This window comes from Aquarana catesbeiana, linkage group LG06 (assembly GCF_042186555.1).
Source record: "Aquarana catesbeiana isolate 2022-GZ linkage group LG06, ASM4218655v1, whole genome shotgun sequence".
Taxonomy (NCBI): Eukaryota; Metazoa; Chordata; class Amphibia; order Anura; family Ranidae; genus Aquarana; species Aquarana catesbeiana.
The window spans coordinates 25,533,747-25,549,633 of NC_133329.1; the positions used below are offsets into that span (position 1 = coordinate 25,533,747).

General features: G+C 43.4%; 1 pseudogene; it reads right to left on the reverse strand.

Annotated features, from left to right (window-relative positions):
* Nucleotides 1-13,935, reverse strand: part of LOC141147919 (guanylate-binding protein 4-like) — a 36,864-nt pseudogene extending 22,929 nt beyond the window's left edge.
* Nucleotides 13,936-15,887: the final 1,952 nt, after the last annotated feature.

Below are 15,887 nucleotides of genomic sequence, written 5' to 3' on the forward strand. Positions count from 1 at the left end.
CCCTGACCATGCTTGCTGGACCATGTGTCAGTAGTAACGTGGACCTTGGGGCTGACTGCCTTACCCAACTATGCCAAAATATTGCCTTCCACGTAATGGAGGAGAGCTGGAATAGCCTTACGTGAAAAAAAATAGTAACTGGGAACCTGCCATTGTGGTACAGCACATTCTGAAAATTCATGGAAGGGGCAGATGGCTTGGATAAATGCCTTGTCAAGCATGTAGTACCCAAATCGCTGGTGTTTTTGCCATGCGTGATCTGCTTGAGGCAAATTGCAACAGTGCGATCTGCTGCATATGTGCTAAAAAGGCCCAAACAGCTAAGCTGTGGGAAGTGAGCCAGGAGATAATAGCTCCACAATCTGGTGGAATAGGGTTACTGCTCTCTACTCGTCCATGATGGCTGACTCGTTGGTGTTGTGCCTCACCCTCACTTTTACACTCTGCTCTCTCTGGCACCCAAGTCGCTTCAGTGACTTCATCATCCCCTCCATGCTCATTATCACTGGAGACAACTTGGCAATACGCTGTAGCTGGGGGAACATGACTGCCAACTTGTTGTTTACCAGTGTTCTCCCCTCTTTGTAGGTTCATGTTCCTACCTTCCTCAACCCTAGAACCAACATCAGAATCAACTAATGACTGTGCATCCTCAAGGAGCAAGTTGCTGACCAGAGTAGCTGTGGACAGGGAGGCGGAGGCAGAATAAGCCAATCTAGCAGCTGCAGTGGACTGTGCACTAGTCTCTGCTTGGGTGATAGAGGATAAGGAGGATGAGGATGGTTTAGTAAGCCAATCCACTACCTTCTTTGCATGCTGTAGCTGGATAGCACAGGGAACATCACTAAACAGATGAAATTAAATGATACCTGCCTGAGGATGGACCATGTCCACTTTTGCCTGTGGACACATACGTTGCTGGGCCCCCTCCCAGTGCCAACAAAATGTAACAAAAATGTGGAAATGTGTACGTGGATGCACTTTAATCAATGGAACGTGGTTTTGGTGCACTTTAACTTGAGTATTCACTACACAGACACACTCCAATGACACACTCCAATATACTGCAGTAAAACTGAACTGACGCGCTGGAATATACTGTGGTAAACGTGCACTAACACACTGAAATATACTGCACTGAAATATACTGTACTGCGTTAAACAGGCACCTACGCACTGAAATACACTGTGTTAAACTGCAGTAACGCACTGAAATATACTGCGTTAAACATGCAGTAACGCACAGAAATATACTGTGTTAAATATGCAGTAACTCGCTGAAATATACTGCGTTAAACACGCAGTAACGCACTGAAATATACCGCGGTAAACATGCAGTAACGCATGGAAATATACTGCAGGACACCTAAAATATTTTAAAAAAGACACTAAAGTAAAAATGAATGGGCAAACTACACTCAGGATGCATTATATTCACATATACAGTTCCCGTTTGTCTTGATATGTAGCTGCTATATAATTTCTTCTATAGTTTCTTTAAAATAACTCACTCTTTTGTGGTGCCAGCGCATTCTCCAGGTACTCATCTTCAGTGATCTTCTTTCCATCACACTCCAGCTTCAAGAGAAAATCTCTCACCGCCCAGATGAAGATGGGGAAGTGTCTGGAGAACTCATCCTCCTCATCTTCATTGTCTTTAGATTTCACCTTAATGAAATCAGCCAATTCACTCACAAAGCTGTTAAAGGTAAGTAAAAAATAAAAAAAAATACATTTTTTATTTTTTTAATTCAGAAGATCAATTTCAAGTTTTGTTTTATGATTTAAAGGGTAAGTTCAACTTTTCCAAAAAAACAGCCTATGCTGGAAATGGGAGTCTCTAGATAATAACAAACTGTAGCTTTGACCAAAGTTGAATAATGTTCTAGCTATAGGTGTAGGCCATTTACATACCTCATGAAGCCTGACTGAAAAACTCCTGGAGGTTGCATCATTCCATCCTATCTTGTTGCTAGGATGTTGCTAAGAGGCTCCAAGTTGAAACTGTTCACCTTCATCATCACAAAAATAAGCTCAGATCTATTGCATCAGGGGAAAGAAAGCACATGTGAGGGGGTTTGAATCAGAGAAAGAGCTTGCTCCAGTGTTGGTGGGGGTGAGCAGTAACAGCTGGGAGTCTCTTTGCAATGTCCTAGCAAAAAAGCCAGGACAGGATGATGTCATCTCTGGGAGTTTTTTGGTCAGGCTTCTAGAGGTAAGTTAATAGCCTACACTGATAGCAAGGGCATTATTTTAAGTAGAAATATAGGCAAGGTTTTTTTTTCCATTTTGGATAGAGTAAGGGAATTTATAACCCTGGTTAGACATTTTTTCGCCATCTGTGTCCCTGAGCCAAACAGGAAGTGAGAGGAAATCCCTGAAAATTAAAAAAAATACTTGGAGACCCCAGGTCACCAGAACTAGTGTCCTCATTGGAAGAGTTCCCCTCTATTACTTTTCAGGGGACAAACCAAAATTTAGTATTTTCTTGCTATTGCAAATTGGATACAGGGAACCCACATCCAATTTGCAGTGGTGTGAACCCAGCCTTAATGATAATGGTAAAATAGAAGAAATAGAGATGGGGGAGTAGGGTTGAGCCGAACACCCCCCGGTTCGGTTCATACCAGAACCTGCGAACGGACCGAAAATTCGCACGAACGTTAGAACCCCATTGACATCTATGGGAATAGAACGTTCAAAATCAAAAGTGCTAATTTTAAAGGCTAATTTGCATGGTATTGTCCTAAAAAAGGGTTTGTGGACCCGGGTCCTGCCCCAGGGGACATGTATCAATGCAAAAAAAAGTTTTAAAAACTGACGTTTTTTCGGGAGCAGTGATTTTAATGATGCTTAAAGTAAAAAAAAAAAAAAAATTAAATATTCCTTTAAATATCGTACCTGGGGGGTGTCTATAGTATGCCTGTAAAGTCATGCGTGTTTCCCGTGCTTAGAACAGTCCCTGCACAAAATGACATTTTAAAAGGAATAAAAGTCATCCCCTGAAGAAGTCACGTGATCGGTGCTGACATGCGTAGGGGCGGAATAGGCTGTTTCACATTGCTAGACACAGAACGAGTTCGCTGATCGTAGGAGAGAGGTTTGCTCTGCATTGTTTTTATGTGAGTACATCTACTTAAAGATTTTTAATAAAGCATTACCTGGTTAATACATACTTCACTATCAAGTACCTTTGTCCTGCATATTCCTGTACATACATACCTGAGATGTGGAGGCTGAGCTAGGATCCGCGCTGGTCCAGGACCCCTGATAGGACTATAGCCACTTGTAATCAGCTGCCATTAGGATAACCCAACACCGGCAAACGTGGATATAGGGACGCGATTGAGGCTCAGGACCTGGCGTTTTAGCTACAATTCATGCGGTTGACCTAGCACTGTTAGGTAAGGGGCCACTGCTTACATTAGTGTTTTATGCACGAAGAGGACACTGAGTGAATTGCATCCCAGACACCCCACTGTTTTGTTGAATACACCAGAACTTGCTTTTGCACCTTCAATGACTTTTACACTGGCACTTTAAGTTTGCTGCACTTACTGGCATGTCATTGGTCATTTGTTTCGCAGGCCAGCACAATATATTTTATATCACTATTTTTGGGACATGTATTTATATTATTTATTATCCATATTGCGTTGGATTGATGTGTTTTATTTGCGATATCTAGATCACCTTTAAGCACTGGGACTTTGTACGTTTTGCACCATTTATAAGGATATGTTTTTGAGGGTTATTTCTGATTTTTTTCTATGTATTTTTATTTAGAATTATTCAAATGAAGTAGTGTTTATGTCCCTTTGTGCACCTACACATGATTATCTAGATTTATATGTTTTTAGTGTCAACACTTATTTATGCGATTTTACATGCAATTTTTTTGTCATTTAGTATATACCAATTGAAAAGGATTTTTTATGCACTTTTTTTCACATACACATGATGCTGATTATTAAGACTTGAATGTTTTTTAGTGTCAACACTTATTTATGCGATTTATGTGATTATGCAATTTTATATCATTTTATTAATTGACCACAGACAGAGATTTACAGCTTTCTTCTTGTTAGCGCAGCACCTCCCCCCTATACCTCATTTAAAACTGCTTACGGCTTTCATGTAATGTTGGGTCCTTGCAATATGGATGAAAATTAGTGAGACAAACGGCATGGGTACCCCCCAGAGCATTACCAGGCCCTTTGGGTCTTGTATGGATATTAAGGGGAACCCCGCACCCAAATTAAAAAAGGAAAGGCGTGGGGCCACCAGGCCCTATATACTCTGAACAGCAGTATACAGGTGGTGCAAACAAGACAGGGACTGTAGATTTGTTGTTAAGTAGAATCTGTTTGCAATTTAGAACTGGTACATTTTTAACGTGTTTAGCTCCAGCCAAAAAATCTATTTTAAGCTTTTTGGAAAACATAGGGAAGGGTTATCGCCCCTGTGACATTTGTTTTGCTGTCTGTGCTCCTCTTCAGAAGATTTCACCTCACTTTCTGTCCCAATGACAAATGTTTTTAGAAAATTTGGGGTTTTTAGTGAAACAAGGTTTGGTGATAAAGCATCAGTGGAAAGGAAAAACGTTTTTCCCATATTAACTCTTACAGGAGAGAATTTCCCTTCCTAGGGGTAGATTTCATCTCACTTCCTGTTGTCTCCTTCCATTTGCAAGTAGGAGTCGTTAGTAAGTTGGATGTTTGAAAGTAGGGACCTGCCCTATATACTCTGCAGAAATTTGGACCTTAGGTGTTGGTGTTGCCACAACACTGTAAGCCCTCACAGGGCCCTGCTGTGAAATATTAGATCAAGTATTGTAATTATATGCCCCTGTTGAACAGGGGCAGAAAAATTGGGCCTTTGGTGATGGTGGTGGTGCTGGTGCCACAACACTGTAAGTCCTCACAGTTACTCTTGGTGGGCGCTGGAACAGGCCCTGCTGTGAATTATTAGATCAAGAATTCTAATTACATGTCCCTGTTGAACAGGGGCAGAAAAATTGGGCTTTAGGCACTGGTGCCACAACACTGCAACCCCTCACAGATACTCTAGTTGAGCTCAGCAACAAACCCTCCTGCAAAAAATTGCATCAAAAATTGTAATTACATGCCCCTGTTAAACAGGGGCTGAAAAATTGGGCGCCAAGAACCAAAAATGTTCTTACAAGCTGTCAGCATGATCATTGAGGAGGAAGAGGATAATCACTCAGCATAACAGGATAGTCACTCAGCATCAGCATAGGCAGCCTTGAAGGGATCTAACATTTCAAAAAAAATATTCTGTTACATCAGCATCAGGTGCTTGGTAGCTGGTGGTGATCCAAGACTGATTCATTTTTATGAAAGTCAGTCGATCGACCGAGTTGGTGGACAGACGCACTCTGTGATCAGTTACAAAGCCTCCAGCAGCACTGAATGTGCGTTCCGAAAGAACACTGGATGCAGGACAGGCCAGTAGCTCAATTACATACTGTGCAAGCTCTGGCCAGTGATCCATCCTCAAGACCCAGTAACCCATAGGATTTTCGGTGGGAAAGGTGTCCAAGTCAGATCTTGCCCCTAGGTATTCCTGCACCATGTAAAACAGACGCTGGCGATGGTTGCTGAAACCGATCATACCTTGGGGCTGCGGACTAAAAAATTGTCTGAACGCATCGGTCAGACGGCCACCTTCTCCACCGCTCCTTCTTGACTGACCGAAGCCTCAGCAGCACGTTGCCCAGGAACAGGAGTTTGTAACCTCCCAGTCTCTGGGAACACATTGCACAGACCTTTCTGCAAGGCCTCCCAAAGATGTTTCATCCTCTGCTCCCTCTGCGACGGCAAGATAAGGTCCGCAACCTGAATGAAAGACATTCGTATGCGAAAAGACAAAAAATGGCTGCACACCCCGAGTCAACACAGTCAGCGAGAGAGCCCGAGAGAGCTAGACAGGGGGAAAATGAAAAAAGAAGAAGCTGATGTTAAGGATTATATAACATATAATATGTAACATAGATAAATATCAGTGCATCATATGTCAGCATATGCCAGATACACACTGCCGATGGCAGATGTACACAATTTATTTTTGTAGAAAATAAAATTAAACATGATTATGAGAAAGGTCGATTAGGGCTGTGAGCTATTGGAGTGCAATACGGAGTCCATATATTAATAAAGGTGAGCGGGTATTATTGATGGCATTCCAAATGAGTTTATGTTGGTCATACAACAAATAGCGTGGAACCACATAAAGTACTGTCGTCCCTCTCATCCAGTTGGAGAAAAAATTGTGTGCAAAAAACGTCCAGAAATTAATTAGAATGTTGGGTATCGCTGCGTGACTCCTTGTACGGCGCGCATGAGCAGCAGGTCCGCAACGGACGGATCAAGGAGGGTTATCAGCCAGTATTGATCCCTCTCCTTGATACCACAAATACGATGATCCTTACGCAGGCTTTGCAGGATCAGGGAGGCCATGCAGCGTAGGTTTGCTGAGGCATTCGGTCTGGAGCCCTCTGGGTCACTAAGGACGACATGATCCGCAGCCACCTAATCCCAGCCACGGACAAGTCCATGGGTTTCTTGGGACTGTAAATGATCCCTTAAAGACTGCTGCTGATGCTGAGTGCCAGGCTCCACCTCCATGCTGACACAATCCTCCTCCTCCTCTTCCTGTGTGATCGGCGGGCACGCAGGAACACTGTCTGGATAAAGGGGGCCTTGAAAGCTAAGGAAGTCCTCCTCTTTCTGCCTCTGTTCTGCCTCAAGTGCCCTGTCCATTATTCCACGCAGCGTGTGCTCCAACAGGTGGACAAGGGGGACAGTGTCACTGATGCATGCACTGTCACTGTTCACCATCCTCGTGGCCTCCTCAAATGGTGACAGGACAGTGCATGCATCCCTGATCATGGCCCACTGGCGTGGGGAAAAAAAACAAGCTCCCCTGACCCTGTCCTGGTGCCATAGTCGCACAGGTACTCATTGATGGCCCTATGCTGCATGTGCAGCTGCTGCAGCATGGCCAACGATGAGTTCCACCTGGTGGGCATGTCACAGATTAGGCATTTTTTGGGCAGGTTAAATTCCTTTTGGAGGTCTGCCAGCCTAGCACTGGCATTATATGATTGTCGGAAATGCACACAGACTTTCCTGGCCTGCCTCAGGACATCCTGTAAGCCTGGGTTTCTGCTCAAGAACCGCTGCACCACCAAGTTAAGGACGTGAGCCAAACAGGGCACATGGGTCATTTGTCCCTGTCGGAGGGCGGAGAGGAGGTTGGTGCCATTGTCGCAAACCACCATTCCTGCCTTAAGTTGGCATGGCGTCAACCAACTCTGAACCTGCCCCTGCAGAGCTGACAGAATCTCTGCCCCAGTGTGGCTCCTGTCCCCCAAGCACACCAGCTCAAGCACCACATGGCATATTTTGGCCTGTGTACTTGCGTAGCCCCTTGAACGCCTATGGAGCACCGCTGAACGCCTATGGAGCACCGCTGGACAAAGCACAGGAAGAGGCCATGGAGGAAGAAGAGGAGGGTGTGGAGGAGAGAGGTGTGTCAGAATCACCAGTACTGGCATTTTGCAGGTGTGGTGGCGAAACAACCTTAAACACTACTGCACCTTGTCCTGCATCCTTCCCAGCTGCCAGCAGAGTCACCCAATGCACCGTGAAACTTAGGTAACATCCCTGTCCATGCCTGCTGGACCATGAGTCAGCGGTAATATGCACCTTACCGCTGACCGCCTGCCACTGAGGAACTGCGCTTTCCACAAACTCACGGAAGGGGGCAGAGTCTACCAACTGAAAAGGTAGCAGTTTAAGTGCTAGCAATTTTGCCAAGCTAGCATTCAACCACTGGGCATGTGGATGGCTGGGAGCGAACTTCTTTCTGCGGTGAAGCAGCTGGGGCAGGGAAATTTGCCTGGTACAATCTGACGTCGGTGTACCGATAGTAGATTGCCCGCAAGTACTTGGCTGTGACACACCTAATTCTACACCTTCATTTCTCTCAGTGCAGGTCTCAGAGAGGACTGAAGGTATAGTGAGGTTGGAGATCCCAGCTGATGAGGAGCAAGAAGAGGTCCTCTTTGTTCTTTGGTGTGGGTCTTTTAGGTACGCTTGCCAACGAACTGCATGGTAGGTTAACATATGTCTGGTCAAGCATGTGGTGCCCAAGCGGGAGAGGTTTTGGCCACGTGAGATACGCTTAAGACATATGTTGCAAATAGCAGCGGTGGGATCTGATGCACTCGTCTCAAAAAAGGCTCACACCAAAGAACTTTTGAAATAACGTGCAGAGACAGCCGCGCCCTACACATGCGGAGCTCTGCAGTGTGATGCAATCAGTGTGCTGCCCTTAGGCTGGCCCCTGGAGGGCATCCTGCCTCGTTGGTGATGTGCCTCCTCCCTCCTATCAGGCACCCACGTGGAGTCAGTGACCTCATCATCCCCTTCCTCCCCATCACTGGAGCAAACCTGGCAGTATGCTGCAGCAGGGGGAACATGACTGTCAGATTGCTGTCTTTCTTGGGCACCCCCTCTGTCTGAGCTCACGTAACTGCCTTCCTCTAGCTGAGTACCATCATCGAAGCCTTCAAATCCTCCTGAAGCGTATACCCTACACTGTGGTCAAATAGTTTGAGGGGGACATGGTGGGGCTAGGGAAGGAGTCACTGATGCCATTGAGCCAAGGGAAGAGGCCGCATTGGCACCTGCTTTGCCAGACAAAGCACCCTGAGTCTGAGTGAGAGAGAATGAGGATGATGAGGATGGCTTGGTCATCCACTCGACAAAGTCTTCTGCATGTTGCGGCTCAACGCAGCCAGCTGCCGAAAAAAGGCCAAGCGTGTCCACGACCAGCACTGTTGCCTCTAGACACAAAGCCTGCTTGCCCTCTTTTATTGGCTTGTGACTGTCTACCTTTCCTTGTTGGCCTTCCAAACATACTATTGGCCTGCAGTGAGCTGCACGAAACTGGTATGTATATATATATATATATATATATATATATATATATATATATATATATATATTATATATATATATATATATATATAGATTATACTGCAGCTAGCAGAGTCAACTGCCTGGCTGTAGTATTATTAGTAGGATAACACCTGCACTTGTCTCCAGGTAGCTATACTGTTGGTGCAACTGTGCAGGGTACACAGTACAGTAACTGGAAATACTGTAAAAACACCTGCCTGTCAGTATATTAGGAAGAGAAGAACAGGAACGGATGTAGCTAAACTGAAAATAGTGTGTATATATATATATATATATATATATATATATATATATATACACATATACACACACACACATACATACACACACACATATACATACACACACACACACACAAACCACCTGGGATGCATATATATACACACAATACACTTTAAGTGCAGCTAACTGACTCGACCTGCCTACTCTATCTAACTTAAATCAAATGACACTGTCTCTCTCTCTGTCTATCTCTCTCTCAAGCCGGAACACACTACACAGGGCCGACGTGCAGGTGGCCTTATATAATGTGGAGCATGTACTAAACCCCCTGAGCCATAATTGGCCAAAGCCTCCTTGGCTTTGGCCAATTACGGCTCTTTGTACACACAGCGCTGTGATTGGCCAAGCATGCGGGTCATAGTGCATGCTTGGCCAATCATCAGCCAGCAATGCACTGCGATGCCGCAGTGAATTATGGGCCGTGACGCGCCACACGAATTTGGCACACGATGTTCAAGTCGAACATGGGATTGACTCGAACACGAAGCTCATCCCTAATGGGGAGTCTCCATAATGGGATACAGACAGCAATAAAAACTAATACATGTTCTAATCACTCTCCACTCAATCCAAAACTAAAAAAAAGTTCATATTAATGAACAGGAAATAATAATACCTGAGTTTCTCAATGGCGTCCTCGTTTGTTTGTGCCTATGCTGTTGTAGACCAAAGCGCTACTCAGAATGACAGATAGACAGAAAATATTGAAGTCATTCCTCTTGTCTCCCTGTAAAATATTATTGGACTTTATCAGTGTGTGTCTAAAATAATGGCTACCAGTGCCACCAAATATATTCAAATCTGAACAATAAAAAATTACATTTGAGGGTGGGAAGTTTGAACATGGGTGGTATTTGTGCATATGAACAGCTGCACATATATAGTTCTGCTTTGGACAATCAGAAGATTGGCTCATTCATGTGGGGAAGCTCTACTGGTTGAAGAAAACTTTTGCCAAAGCCTAAGAAGTTTTAGGCCACCACCAAATATCTTTTTTTGCCGGCAAGTATGAGTTCCGATACTTTTGGCCAAGTACTCACCTATACCAAGTACTGATACCTTTGCGGTGTGATTTGAGTCCATACAAAATTAATTGGGCTCAAACTGCACTGCAAAAAATTGCATTTGATTTGAACAGGAATGCGAGCGATTCTTGCCCGAATCACATGTGGTTTCCCCCACCACTCCTGTGTGATCCCAGTATAGAAATACAAGGAAGGGCCATCTATGAAGTGCAGCAATGGGCAAACAAATAGTTTTATAAAAATGTTATCACAGCTCACATGTTAAAAGTTCATTAATGGGGGGGGGGGGGGTTTACTAAAACTGGTGCCCTCAGAATCTGGTGCAGCTGTGCATGGTAGCCAATCAGCTTCTAACTTTAGCTTGTTCAATTAGGCTTTGACAATAAAACCTGAAAGCTCTCTATGGAGAGCTGCATCAGATTTTTCACGCTCTAGTTTTAGTTAATCACCACCAATACTGTACATCCTGCATGTCAAATCCAAAACCACAGCTGCTTGCGGTGCCCACAGGGCTGGAGGAGATGTTGGAAGTTCCAGGACCTTTGTGGGTATAGGGTGGAAGCGATGTCAGCTTGGGGGGCAGGCCACGTTTACAGGGCCGTCTTTAATACCGATTGGACCCTGGGGAAACATTACTATTTGCTGGCAGTGCAGGCTCAAGGGGCAGCTGCTTTGGGCACCACAACAATAATTGGACATGGGGCAGCTGCCCCTTTTGCCCTGCGTTAAAGACAACCATGCACCTATACATTTCCTCCAGCACTGTAAGCGTACTTTTAACATGAGTTGTGATAACATTTTTTAATAAACTGTTTGTTTGGCCATCGCTGCACTTCTTAGATAGTGATTCCCTGTCCTCCTATACTGCGATCACACAGGAGTGGTGGGGGAAATTGCATGCGATTTGGACAAGAATCGCACCACATTCCTGTTCCAATCGTATGCAACTCTTTTCAGTGCAGTTTGAGCCCATTTATTTTGTATGGGCTCAAATAGCAAAGCAAAGGTATCGATTTTGGGTATTGGGACCATTTGCATGAGTAGCTCATTCATTTTGTATGGGCTTAAATTGTACCACAAAGGTATCTGTTCCGGGTATCGGGAGCATTTGCACGAGTATGAGTACTCGTGCAAGTACTCGGTATCGGCACCAATACCAGTATCAGTGCAACCCTAATCTCTAGCTTTGCACACTTGTATGATGTATACGATGGATCGAGAACCTCAAATCAGCAGCAGTGCCATCCAAGGGAACATGCATGAGACTACCACACTCTTCATTATTGAAAGAGTTCTCTCTCTTTTTTTTATTGGTTCAAAGATTTTATTAATGAATATAAGTGGTACAAACATACACTGGTCCAGAACAAGATCTCAAAACATGTAAATAACATTATGGTAGCATTACGTGGTTGTAGTAAAAAGAGTCAGACCGACAAGAAGATGTGGGGCTAGCATAGAAGAGTCTTAATGGCAGTTGAATAAAGTCAGGTGAGGGGGGGTATTCTACAATACTGTGTTCAGGCTACACCTTAGAGAGGCAATATCGGCTGCCATCGTGTCTACCAAAGGAGTAGAGAGTTAGGAGTGGAAAGTAAGGGGAAATACATGAAAGAGGAAAGGCCAAGAAAAGAGGGAGGGGGGGAGGGAAGGGGAACCCCGTGTACCACTAGAGGAAGCCTGAGACGTGATGTTGAGGAAAAGCCAAGAAGTTGCTGATCATGGGAGCAAGAGGGATTCATCAAAGTTAGGTGGAAGATAGTGTGTCACCCATGGTGCCCAGAGGGCTTCATATTTAGTTACCCTATTCATGATAACTACTTCTATTTTAGCAGGTACCATGGCCTGTGTAACTTTATTTTTAACTGCAAGAATACTTAGGGTGGGGGTCTTCCAAGCCTTAGCAATAATTTGTTTGCTGCTGTTGTGATCTACAGGAGGAGTTTGAATTGACGCTGATTACATTTTGGCGGTTTTAGATTCAGAAGCACAACAGCAGGGTCTGGAGATAAGGGTGTGTCAAAAGATTGTGAAAAGTATGTTAAACAAATCAGACCAGAAGGCCTGAACTACCGGGTGTTCTCTTTATTTTTAAGTGATAATTCTCAAGTGTAGGTCTGTAGGTCCACCATTAGAAATCATGGGACCTCATACAGCCTACCTGATATTCCCAGAGATGGTCATTTTACTTTATCTCTATGTTAAGGCAGCAGGATGCAGAACTCTATCAGGACTGGGGTTAGTCTTGTCACAGTGCAATTACAGTGGTCACCCCGTGCAACAAACTTACTTTCACACCGCACCAGTGTATCCACTCTCCTACACATGCAGGGGAAGGAAGTTTGGAGGACTGGCCAATCTGTCCTGCCAGCCAACACAGCACACAACCCTAGGCTGAGGGACATTTACTTTTTCCAGATCTTGTCAGATGGTATGCAGCTTTTCTTGCTTTTCACCAATGTGCTTGTAGAAAGATTCCAAATGGCACACACCTGTCAATTGATCATAGCCTCCCAAGAAACAACCCGTCACCATGGCAACACTAGCAGCACCAAAATAATTGCCAACATTTGAAAATAATTAGGAGGGACACCTTAAAGAGTTAAAGAGGAAAAATGCTTATGGTTTTTGTGGGGGTGTGACCAAAGTGGGCTGGACTCTTAAAGTGTATGTGACTATACAAGGTATGGCTTGTAGTGTGGCACCTTTACCTGTTTGGTATATTTGTAGACAAAGTATGATCTGGAGAGCACACTGAAGAGAAAGTGAGAGTAAAATAAGTCCTATCATCAAGATTCTTCCAGACTGAATGGCACCCAGCTGTTAATGGGTTTTAAGACCTCTTTATTGGATAAGATAATATGTCTCAGGTGTGAAGGGTCATGGAAGGCCATTAGTTATGACTCACCTTCTCTACGTCACCCAAGCCTTCTGTATCCAACAAAACCAGTGTATGGCTCTTCTTAGTGGGGTGGGAGACACACCACATCCAGATACCTTTGGTTTTTGCTTGCACTGTGGCCCCCAGTTCAAAACCTGCAGCGATACGGTGGAATATATATATATATATTTATAAAAATATATATACAGTTTAAATATATATATTTATTATACTGTATGTAAAGTCTTAATAACAAAATATCTTTGCGCCTGACCCCTTAGCTCACCTCTTTGAGCTTTAGCTAACTTGTTCATCAGGTAGGACTTCCCTGTGCGGTACATTCCTACAATTCCCACCACCACCACCGGCTCATTGATCCTGGACAGGATGCTTGCAGCCACAGGATTGACTTGGAGCGTACCATCTTCACGGTTCTCAATCAGGCACACTGGAGCCTTCATTCTGATAGACATCTTTATGAAGACCTAGGAAGAATCCAAATAAGTCTGTTTGTACACAGGCAATTTGCAGCACAACCTGAATCTCCTGATTGAAACTAACCTCTATCCAATTGTATACCTACCTCTTTACTGGTCTGCTCAGTAGGCAAAGAGCTCTTCTTCAAATTTGTATTACTTCTTTATTCTTGTAAGTTACTCACTTAGATCCAAGAAAGTGGCTTCAGGAGCAGTGACCGGCTCACACGTTGTTTAGCAGTATTCTCCTGAGTATGTAACAGCTTTATAGAGGCTTGTAATAGTTAAACAGGGATGTGTGCAAAAAGGGAATTGAAAGCAACGGTAGCATAGAATAATATGATTGTGGGCTCTTGTTAACTCCTTCTACGTGTGAAATACACAGAATGCCTCTTTATTAGGACATTGTGTCACACTTGCAGAACTCAGCGGTAGACCTCAGATGTGAATGCAGATGTTATTATACTTACTCGGCATGCTATGCATCACACTTACAGTCCAGAACTACCACTTCTGAGATTTCACATGATTTAATGCAGAGTGTCTTGTGAAATAAAACCTGCAGTGTGGACTTTTAACCCTTGCCCTCAATTAGTGCACCAAGATAGTGAACCACCACCTGCCCTCTATACACATTAGACATAATGAGGCCAAAGAGAGGAAGAGTGTGCTATTCTCACCCACCACCTGCACTCTATACACAGTAGAAGTATCACAGTTTAATAGAAGATGGGTGCACAATACTCACCCACCACTGTACTCTATACACAGTAGAAGTTTACAGAAGGTCATACATGCACTTAGTGATTTGTAATAGATTTACATACAAAGAATTGCAAACCAGTGATTGATTGTTAATTAAAATATTGAACAATGCAACACAAATTGTTCCACCACCTCTACTCCCTGCCCACCGGTCACACACAATGCAGTCAACATAGACATGATCAATGTACACAATTATACACAAATCCCTCTCAATCCCTCCATATCCACCTCCCATAAATTACTTTACCCCTTTACTGTATACTGCAAGACATTACCGTACCCTTCTGATTACTGAATATATACCTTTTATATACACTTCATGTGACTGTATATTACTTCTTTATTCTATATTTCCAGTCATTGTACATTAACTGTAGATGTTGTAAATAGAGTTCTAAATGATTCCATGTCTGCTATCTTTAACCCCTAAAATTCAAGCACCCACCCCTAAATTCATTGTACATTAACCCTTTACTTTACTGTACACTTCTATTCACCGTATATTAACCCTTTACTGTACAGTTCTATTCACATACATTAACCCTTTACTGCGCCCTTCTTTTGGCTATACATTAACCCTTTACTGTACACTTCTAATGACCGTACATTAACCCTTTACTGTACACTTCTATTCACCATACATTAACCCTTTACTGTACACTTCTATTCACATACATTAACCCTTTATTGTACACTTCTTTTGGCTGTATATTAACCCTTTACTGTACACTTCTATTCACCATACATTAACCCTTTACTGTAATCTCAACTCAAACTCAACTTAAAAAAATCTGAAACATTAAGCCTTAACACCTGTAAAACTAGAGATCATTCATATCAAAAGCACTTTCCCTTCATGTGGGGGCAAAAAGAATTAAATTACTTAGGGATAAAAATTACAACCTCACAAGAGACACTCTTTCAAGCCAACTTCCTGCCACTTCTTAACGAGGTAAAGCAAGAACTTAAGAGAATATCACTAGGACAACTATCTTGGGGGGGAGAATAAATATTTACAAAATGGTTGTATTGCCAAGAATAACTTACAAAATGCAAATGTTGCCAGTGGCGCTCCCACAAGCCTACCTTAGAAAACTGCACTTGATTTTTTTAAGATTCATCTGGAGAGAAAGAATACCCCGACTAAAATTTACACAATTGATAAAAGCCAAAGGCAAAGGGGGATGGGGAGCACCAAAAGTTCGTAAATACTATGAAGCCATAGCTCTTGCCAGAGTAATAGACTGGGCGAAAGATAAAGCAGATAAACATTGGGTAAAAATGGAGAAGGAAATTAGCGACACTAAGTTGAATAAAATAATTTGGATCCCACCACACTTAAGGAAATTATGGGACACTGTCCACAAAAGGGAGCACTGGGGATATAATTCTCCCCTAATGTCACTTAAGGACTCAGACTATTTTGCACCAGGGATAGGGGAGTGGT